The sequence below is a fragment of the Myxocyprinus asiaticus genome, chromosome 1 (genome assembly GCF_019703515.2).
Source record: "Myxocyprinus asiaticus isolate MX2 ecotype Aquarium Trade chromosome 1, UBuf_Myxa_2, whole genome shotgun sequence".
Taxonomy (NCBI): Eukaryota; Metazoa; Chordata; class Actinopteri; order Cypriniformes; family Catostomidae; genus Myxocyprinus; species Myxocyprinus asiaticus.
In genome coordinates, this window is record NC_059344.1 from 50,855,071 (window position 1) to 50,865,971 (window position 10,901).

Consider the following 10,901-nt stretch of genomic DNA (forward strand, 5'->3'; position numbering starts at 1 on the left):
GTTTGTGTGAGTTTGTGTGTGTTGAGTGTTTGTGTGTGTGAGAGAGTGTTTGTGTGTGTGTGTGTGTGTGTGAGAGTGTTTGTGTGAGTTTGTGTGTATTGAGTGTGTGTGTGTGAGAGAGTGTTTGTGTGTGTGTGTGTGTGTGTGAGTGTTTGTGTGAGTTTGTGAGAGAGTGTTTGTGTGTGTGTGTGTGTGTGTGTGTGTGAGAGAGAGTGCTTGTTGAGTTTGTGTGTGTTGAGTGTGTGTGAGAGTGTTTGTGTGAGTTTGTGTGTGTTGAGTGTGTGTGAGAGTGTTTGTGTGAGTTTGTGTGTGTGTGTGTGTGTGTGTGTGTGTGTGTGTGTGTGTGAGAGAGAGAGTGTTCATATGTGAGTGTTTGTGTGAGTTTGAGTGAGTTGAGTGAGTGTGTGTGTGTGAATGACTGGGTTCACTGACTTATATAAAGTCCCACTCAAAGTCCATTAGTTTCTTTAGTAGACTGAAGACACGAGGGTTGACTGATGTCATCTTTTTCTGGGCGACTTTCCCTGTATGCTTTGACAGGACTTTGCCTCGTCCAGCCTTGGTGCCTCTCTCAGGATTTATCCCGATGAAACGCCTGAAAAACAAATGTGTGTATTCATAATTAGTGTCAGGAGAGCTTTCTTAAAGGAATAGATCACCCAAATATAAAAATTCAATCTTCATTTACTCACCTTAATGCCATGCCAGATGTGTATGATTTTCTATCATCATCAGAACACAAACGAAGATGCCTGTCATTTCAGTGTGCTACAGAGACAACAATGGAACATTATTTAAATAAAATCTGCAACGTTGTTTGAAGGCTGCACTTCGAAGAATAAAAAGAAGTTACGTTTTTATGAATCTCACCCTGTAATATAGAAGATCCGTTTCAGAAATCCAGCTGCACTCGGTGTCACAGTTACAGTTGGTTTCCCACTGAAACAAGTGTTTAAAAAGTTAGATACAATTCCAGTATCACCAATGTTTTCAGATTAAAAGAGAAGGAATATCATGCATCCCTGCATAAAACTTAACATTATCAGCTGTACAGCTGCGTTTCCTTCGTCGTAAGTAGATTGTAGAAAGTATTGTCACCAATGGTTTCTACAACCTATTTAAGCTTACAATGCTTTTGCGATTTGCAGCCCAGATCTGAACATTAAAGTTGTTAACGTTATCTGACCACACTGACTGCTTGAGTGAGGTGTTTCTGCACTGTTTTGTGTGTCAGCTCAGACTCCAATCTCAAATCTGTCATGCAAATTAACAATTTAAACCAAATCCAGTGCATTATTCAAGCTGACAACAAATCACTTAAAGAAAACAATTTTAGTAAAAGAAACAAAGATCTTGGGCTTAAAGACAGAAATATAACGTTACAAACAGCTTATTTATTTGATATTGGGATCTGATGGCAGGTAGGCTACCAAAATCATTATCACAGCACAATATGAGTTGAACATATTATGTAAAGTGTTACCCAATTACCTCTGTAAAAAAAAATAAATAAATAAATAAATAAATAAATAAAATCATATAAATGGCTTTCTATTTAATTCAAAGTAGCAGTTTAACGATTCACAACCCCTACTGTGGAGTCTGAAGTAGCCCAACCTAAGAGCCTGCTGCCTAGTTTCTCAATGAAAAGCTTCAGGGTTAGTTATCCTGGCTTCCTTTGGCCCTGCCCATTGATCGGCCCTCTTGATCGCTGGCACCACTGAAACACTGTCAGCTAATATCAGCCTCAAAACCTCTGGGTTGCTATGGCACCTGATAGAAGAGAGGCTTGCTTTGACATCAGGTCAGTTGCTGGTTCCCACAGGCATAACAGGAGCTGGAGACTGATTTGGACACTCTGGCTGATGAGATGTTTCCTTTGTATTGATTAAGAGATTCATATAGAGAGTGGACTGGAGGTGTTGAGTGCAGGATCTTCATTCAAATGAAATAATGATGAAATCTAGTTAAAGTTAGTTAACTTCATTAGTTAACATGAACTAACAATGAACAATATTTACAGCACTTATTAATCTTGGTTAATGTTCATTTTGCACATACATATACGTGTTTAAAATTAAAAGTTTTTAACATTAACCAATATTAATAAATGCTGTTAAAAAACATTGTTCATTATTAGTTCATGATGCTTAATGCATTTCTTAAGAAACATATAGAACCTAATTGTAAAGTGTTACCAATTAAATAAAAATGCATATCAAATGAGACAATGTTTTAGAATTTCATATCCATGCACATATATTAGTGGCCCCAAAAATAATTTGGAAACTTAAGTCACACTTAAAATGCATGAAAGTCTTTGCATTATATAACAAAATGTCAAACAAAGTGGTGTTTAATTGAAATATTAATTCAATGTAATTTTAATAATATAAAATTATAAATATTAATATAATTATATTGAAACACAGCACAAGCACACTTTCGAAGCAAAACATTTCACAAGTTAGTTAGGATTAGGTTAGGTTAAAACAAACAAGCAATAATAATAATAATAATAATAATAATAATAATAATAATAAATACATACATAAATAAATAAATAAATAAATAAATAAACTATTGTTCATAATTAGGACAAAAAGTGTTTGGACCCTTTCTGCTTGTGAAACTTTATAGAGCATGTCCAGTTAATTTGATTAATACACTTTTTTTCTTTTACTTGAAGGGGGAACCAAATTCATACTGTACATCTATTAAAATAAATAAATAAATAAATAAATGCATAATAATAATAATCAACATCATCATCATAATAATGTCTAAGAAATGTGAAGTTGCTTGTGGGAAAAGAATTTTTTACTTTTTGGGGCCACTGTATAGCCTTCTAATTCTGGATTGGCTGCAAATGTATGCCAAAATGCCATTGACTAAATTGTTAATTGTACTATTCTATACAAAACTGATGTCTAGCCAGCTGTTTTCTTAACCACAGCAACAAGAGAATAACGGGTGCACAAAATCATGTGTGTTATAACCACTGATACATATATATATAGAATTGGATTGCTCATGACGTCATAACAGTGAAGCTACTGCGCCGCCATTTTGCTATACCCAAACATTCCAATATCCCTATTGGCTTAATAGGAAATCATCTAATTTCAGAGAGTAAACATAAGTCATTCAATCACCGATTTTATATCTGACATCTGCATGTACATCCCTACAGTGCAAACGTCCTACACATGTAATTATTTATTTATTTAAAGTCAGGAATTGTCCTGTTTCTTGAGAGCCCGAGTGAGTTATGTATATCTATATCCAACAGTATCCACCTCTAACAAACTTCATCAGAGAACAAATCAGCTGAATGTAAACAAGTTCACTGAAACTAAGGTAGATACAAACAGACATTTTAAGAATTATTTATTGTGAACATCGATATGTTTTTTTCCGAGTTACTTGTTTTAGGTTTTCATAAAAAAGTGCATTTTTCTCACGGTCACTTGAATAAGGGCACGCGCTCTCTCTCTCATTCGCACAGAGAGGGAGACACGCAAAGCAAAGCTGATTAAAAATAAACTGACACGCTTGGTTTAAATGGCAAACGAACATGTACTTATGACATGTATCCATGTATGACAACAGTGAGCACTTCAATATGAAAACAAGCAAATCCCGGGCATTTAAGGTGATTTAGAAATCCCGGTCTGACTTTTTTAAAGTCCCTTTCGGGGGTAAGTTCATGTTGTCACCCTAAACAAACAGATATTACAGCTTTTCCTACTTATTACAACTTGTGGACAGTTTTCTTTTGGTGATCGTTGTGCTGTACTGATAAATTGAACACCGGGGCAGGTAAATGCTCTGACATTGTGATCTACGTATTTCTTCTCCCTCGTAACGAATATTATCTATAATGAGCAAACACGATTGTCATTAAACATTAAACACGACTGTCACTAGAGGGCGAAATACAACTGTCAGATCCGCAGGTGGAAGATGGTGAAACAGGGTTTTTTTTGCATGTCAGTCATTACTGCTCTATGAGAGTTTGGGCATACCAGGATGGCTGCTCGAACACTTCTGGTGGCTTCAGCTCCTGCAGTCAGTTTACCATTGTGTCAGCAATCCAGTTCTATTTATACAGTTGTGCTCAAAAGTTTGCATACCCTGGCAGAAATTGTGAAAGTTTGGCATTGATTTTGAAAATATGACTGATCATGCTGATCATTTTATTTAAGGATAGTGATTATCACATAGTTGTTTGGCCTCTTTTTTAAATCATAATGGTAACATAAATCACCTAAATGGCCCTGATCAAAAGTTCACATACCCTTGAATGTTTGGCCTTGTTACAGACACACAAGGTGACACACACAGGTTTAAATGGCAATTAAAGTTTCATTTTCCACACCTGTGGCTTTTTAAATTGCAATTAGTGTCTGTGTATAAATAGCCAATTAGTTTGTTAGCTCTCATGTGGATGCACTGAGCAGACTAGATACTGAGCCATGGGGAGCAGAAAAGAACTGTCAAAAGACCTGTGTAACAAGGTAATGGAACATTATAAAGATGGAAAAGGATATAAAAATATATCCAAAGCCTTGAAAATGCCAGTCAGTACTGTTCAATCACTTATTAAGATGTGGAAAATTCTGGGATCTCTTGATACCAAGGCATGGTCAGATAGACCAAGAAAGATTTCAGCCACAACTGCCAGAAGAATTGTTCAGGATACAAAGAAAGACCTACAGGTAACCTCAAGAGAAATACAGGCTGCTCTGGAAAAAGACGGTGTGGTTGTTTCAAGGAGCACAATACGACGATACTTGGACAAAAATGAGCTTCATGGTCAAATTGCCAGAAAGAAGCCTTTACTGCGCCAATGCCACAAAAAAGCCTGGTTACAATATGCCCGACAACACCTTGACACACCTCACAGCTTCTGGCACACTGTAATTTGGAGTGACGAGACCAAAATAGAGCTTTATGGTCACAACCATAAGCGCTATGTTTGGAAAGGGGTCAACAAGGCCTATTGTGAAAAGAATACCATCCCCACTGTGAAGCATGGTGGTGGCTCACTGATGTTTTGGGGGTGCGTGAGCTCTGAAGGCACGAGGAATCTTGTGAAAATTGATGGCAACATGAATGCAGCATGTTATCAGAAAATACTGGCAGACAATTTGCATTCTTCTGCACGAAAGCTGCGCATGGGACGTTCTTGGACCTTCCAGCATGACAATGACCCTAAGCACAAGGCCAAGTTGACCCTCCAGTGGTTACAGCAGAAATAGTTGAAGGTTCTGGAGTGGCCATCACAGTCTCCTGACCTTAATATCATCGAGCCACTCTGGGGAGATCTCAAACATGCGGTTCATGCAAGACAGCCAAAGACTTTGCATGACCTGGAGGCATTTTGCCAAGACGAATGGGCAGCTATACCACCTGCAAGAATTTGGGGCCTCATAGACAACTATTACAAAAGACTGCACACTGTCAGTGATGCTAAAGGGGGCAATACACAGTATTAAGAACTAATGGAATGCAGACTTTTGAACAGGGGTCATTTCATTTTTTTCATGTTTTGTTTTATGATTGTGCCATTCTGTTATAACCTACGGTTGAATATGAATCCCATAAGAAATAAAAGAAATGTGTTTTGCCTGCTCACTCGTTTTTTTTTATTTTTGAAATGGTACATATATTACCAATTCTCCAAGGGTATGCAAACTTTTGAGCACAACTGTGTATATATCAGTGGTTATAACCAGTTTTGAAAAATCGTACAGTAACAGATCTTTATACTTATTTTTCATATAAAGATTATATTATTTTGTTTCTCATTCTTAACACAGTGCCTGAGGGGCTGAATGCATGTTCATTTTTTAAACAAGTGTTTAAACGCATGTATAAGATGAAGGTTTTCTGACTGCTCTATTTAAAAAAAAAAAAAAAAAAAGTATTTTTATAAAATTATGAATTATTGTGGTGGTAAAAACAATTACACTTCACAAATTTATTCATTAGGATTGCACAGGGTAAAAATTAGTTTTTTTTTTTCTTTTTTTCCATTGTAGATGCACACGTAAACAGACATGCAAACATTCTGAGCGTGCAAATACAAATTCCTTTTTTATGGATAACCATGAGGTTTTTCTTGGATAAAATGTAGTGTAAAGAGAATTCAAGGATTTCATACATGGTAAACTTAATACTCCTAATTTTCAACCTCTATTGAGCTGCTCTGAGATTTCAGCACTTGCAGAATGTTTATGCTTCCACTGTATTCTCTCAATGGTTATTAGTTGTTGTTGACACTTATTATGCATAAGCAATGCAAATAAGCTCTGTTCAAGCTATGGCACAGCAGACAGTGCACATGCTCTAGACATTTTGTGCTGTGGTGCTCATTTAGGTGATGCAGGTTCAAATCTATCCTGAAATATGTCCCAATCCCATTCCCCACTCACTCCCTAATATCATTTTCCCTGCCCTCTCTCTATTGTGTCTGTCTAATAAAGAAGCAAACAAAATAGGCTTAAAAAATGTTAAATGTCAGAAATAATTAATTGATTTTTCATATCATGCTTGTATGCAGGTTATGTAGTTATTCACAAAGGTGACACATAATTACATTTAGGATCACAATTTTATCACTCATCTCTATAAACACCCAACTAATCAGACTAATCCTAGTGCATAGTTTTTTCTTATTCTGTATGGCTGCAGATGCTTGTCCTCTCTGGCTGGGAATGTGGCCATCTGCCATAGCGTTTCTGGGCGGATGAGAATGCCTACATCGCAGCCACGGCATCTGGTAAAAGTTCTGATCGTGTCAAAACTGTGTATGCGCTCTGGGGAGTAACAGATAGACTGGGGTACAGACAAGGACACTGGAGGATGTGTTCTGTCCGGGAACATCCTGACTCACAGACCTGATGTGCGTGGAAGTTTAAAAATCAAGAGTTTCACTGTTGGGAGATAATCTTTTTTTCATTTAATCGCACTCGTTCCATTACATGTTTGCTAATGCACTCGTTCACTCCCTCATTTATTCTTTTACTCCAAAACTCCTGCACTTGCAAATTCATTCACTCACTGACCTATGTAATTATATCTTTATGAGCTAATGTCCTGCCTCACTACTGCACAGACATATGGCCAAATATTTTTTTTTTTTTTTTTTTTTTGCACAGTTTTATTCTCTCATTCATTTATGCCCAAAGTGTAGAAATGCCTCTCTTACTCAAAAACTCATTCATTTAGACTGATCAGGGCTTTTTGCTCACATGACAATGTCAATCTTTCAACTTACAATTATTCACATTTGGACATGCCCTTCTGTACATCCACTTGATCTTTAAATTCTTCTCCTCCCATATACAGCCCCCTTCATTACAATACGTCACATCAACAATACTTCACTGCATTTTCCTCATCCCGCCATTTGCATATAGACATTTGTTCTTAGCCTTACATAAATTGGCCAAGACACTTGCTTCAGCAGAATTTTTTTTATATATGGGGCTAATACAGATTAGCACTAAAAGTCCTCATCAGCACTCCAGGAGCATGTGAGTGTGTGTGTGAGAGAGAGAAGGAGAAAGAGGTTGCGAGTGCATGTGAGAAAACGGGAGGGAGAAAGAGAGAGTGAAAATGGTGATAGATTTTGAGACGAGAGCAGAGCGTGGTTGGGCCTAATGAACAGCAATCTAATGGCGGGGAATGGTTTTCCATCAGTCATGCCGCTAAAGCCAGGCTCAGCATGTAATTAAATGGCACAAACATATAGAGTGATAAACATGCACGGACACGAAGAACACATGCACACATACACAAAGTACTTTCTTTGAGTCTTTCTTTAAATCTTTAAAAGAAAGAAGAACTGTCCATAGTTCCAACAGGAACTGGGATAAATTAATAAATCATAATAGCAAATACAGTGGGGTCCACAAGTCTGAGACCATTTTGACAATCTGAGATTTGTTTACTTTAAACCTAGAAATAAACACACACAAACACACACACACAAACATGTTGTTGCAGCTATCATTATGAGGACTCTCCATAGACATAATGATTTTTATACTGTACAAACTATAGATTCTATCCCCTAACCCTACCCCTAAACTTAACCCTCACAAAAAAAAAAACTTTCTGCATTTTTGCATTTTCAATAAAACATCGTTTAGTATATTTTTTAAGCGATTTCAATTATGGGGACACTAGAAATGTCCTCATAAACCACATTTATAGCATAATACCCTTGTAATTACCAGTTGTAACCTAAAAAAAAAAAGCCCTCGTAAACCACTTACCCCCCCCCCCCCCCCCAACACACACACACACACACACACACGCACACACACGCACACACAGATATTAAAGATTCTGCACTATTTGTAGGTCACTAATCAAACAATCAAATTTGTGACAATGACCATGTTAACTCGTTTGAACAAAAGGCCAGAATTCCTTGTTTCCAGTGAAGAACACAATATGATCTTTGGAATATTCTCAGGTTATGATGGGATAACAAGGATAATCAGGGTATGCACAAACTTGTGGAGTCCATGCCTGTCCTCAAAGTATACCATTATTATAAGTCTCTGCTATGTTTAGCACCAGCAAAGATGCACAAGATCACTTTACTGTACCCTTGAGCAGTGGTGGTCCGTTACAGAATTTTCCGATGAGGCAAATATATAAATCAGTATTGAAAGATCAAACCAATAAAAGATTGCTGTGGGTCTAAATATCATGTTTTATTATATGTTTTTGCTGGTAATTATGCTCCCATACACAGTTGATATCCTCTCCGTGATACCTTAAAATAGTCTTGATAACAACTGTTGTGTTATAAACTTTCCGATCACCAACTCAACACTTGTCAATACAACAAACGAACAGAGAAAATGATGCAATCTTTCACAGTTTTTTAGACCTTCCTATAAATTTGATTCCATCTTTGGCATATTTTGAAAGTTTCTCATCACCTGTCACGTTAACCACAAGCAGACTTTGTGAAGCGTAAACATTATACTGAAAGCTGATTCGCTTGAATGGTTACTTCTGATAATGATTGGTAATGAATGCGGAAGGAGGCAGATTTCATATTTTGGACATTTTATAGTGGATGAAAAACAGATTGCTGTCAAGTGGCTTGTTCAATTATATGAAAATAAAACAAACAATATATTGAGTTCTTAAGCCACTTTTTGTATTGTCTAATCAATGCTTTATTCATCTGTCAAAATAATGCAATTTATTTCAAACTGTATTATATATTTATTATAGGCCCTAAATATTATAGTTATAAATATTTGAATTATTTTGCATTATTTATATAAATATCTTTATTTAGGGGCCTTTCTTAGCAAATAATGATGTATGCGATTAATTAATCGGCATGTCATGTAATTAATTAGATTTCTTTGTTTTTATTACTGATTGACAGCCCCATTCAAAGTTGATGTGTGTTTACAATAGCAGACCATGGAACGCATAATGCCTATACTGCTCAGTATTGTATTGTACATACTAAGTTTGAAAGTAGTCTTTAGAGAACAGGAATTGCCTGGGACTGAACAACTGTCTTTTTTTTTTTTTATTTATTTTTTATTTATTTTTTTTAAGTCATAAAAATCTTTATAGTGTATTTTTCCTTTTGGATCAAATTGGAATGCAAAAATAATATTTGCTTTGTTTTCCCATTTAATTGTCAGCAGCAAAGTCACATGACATACAGTCTGCCTTATTCCAGTAGTATGTGTTTCAGTTCAATCCACATTCCACACAAACAACATAGTCCCAGGTAATGACTGTTTCATCCCAGTTCACAAATATATCAAGGGAAAATTCTGCAGTGATTAGTAATCGTGTGATTAGTTTAAACAAGGTATGTTTCCCCACCATCAACTGTCTGATGAAACTACTTATATAAGTTGCAGAACTTCTTCAGCCAATGGAAAACAAAGCCTATGTTCTCCTAAATAAAATTTATAATTTTTTTGCACGATAAAGGAGACAGTGATGAATTCTTCAACCTATGGGAAACTGTATCAGAGCTAGTGCTCTGGTTGTATTTTGCAAATTCCCCATGCTGTGACTGTGGCTCCTGGCAAAGACTAAAAAGGAAAGGCAAAACACATCCTATTGTTTCAATCAGAACAATCTAGCATAGTTCTAAACAATGTAAAATAATCTAAACTGATCTCTTATTCACCAGAGGAAACAGTAGCATAACAGTCACGGTCTAAATGCACACAAACACTCAAGTCCACACGCACAGATGCACACGTTCATGCACATAAACTTGTCATGCGTATCTGTGTCATGTCTCCTCAGTTCATGCCAAAGCTCATCCATCCGCTCAGATCCACTGGTGAAGTAGATTGCTCCCAAATCCACCCATTTAGCCAATTTCAAACACATGGATAGACAGTACTACTGCCCAAAGGTGGAGAGAGACATACTGGAATAGTAGAAGAAAGAGAGACATGATAGAAAATGCAGCATTTGAGGAAGTGGAGGGAGAACAAATGGGTTTTTTAGACTAAGATACTATGGAGACTGACAAAAACAAGACTGTGATAGGGAGAAAGAGAAAGTGAAAGTGAGTGAAATAATAGATGGGCATAGATAACAACAGCCTAGCTCAAGACTAAACCCTGTGGCCGCTTCACTCTAATTGGCCTTGGTGTATCAGCTAAATCCCCTGGTGACATGGCAACAAGTCCACATGAATCTAAACCCTCTAGTGTCCACACACATTTTTATTAATTTTCCATTGGTGGGACTTTACATTGAATTCTATTGTTTTAATACTGAGCTAATGGTGTTTTGTATCCCCTAAACCGACACCTAAACATAACCCTAACACAAACCTTTCTGCTTTTTAGATTATAATTAAAACAGTATTTAGTACCGTG

General features: G+C 36.6%; 1 long non-coding RNA gene across 1 annotated transcript; it reads right to left on the minus strand.

Annotated features, from left to right (window-relative positions):
* Positions 1–459: 459 nt before the first annotated feature.
* Positions 460–905, minus strand: LOC127448358 (uncharacterized). The gene is made up of 3 exons (XR_007898507.1): positions 871–905; positions 693–768; positions 460–595 (listed from the first exon to the last, which is right to left on the minus strand). It is a non-coding gene; the product is annotated as an uncharacterized LOC127448358 (long non-coding RNA).
* Positions 906–10,901: the final 9,996 nt, after the last annotated feature.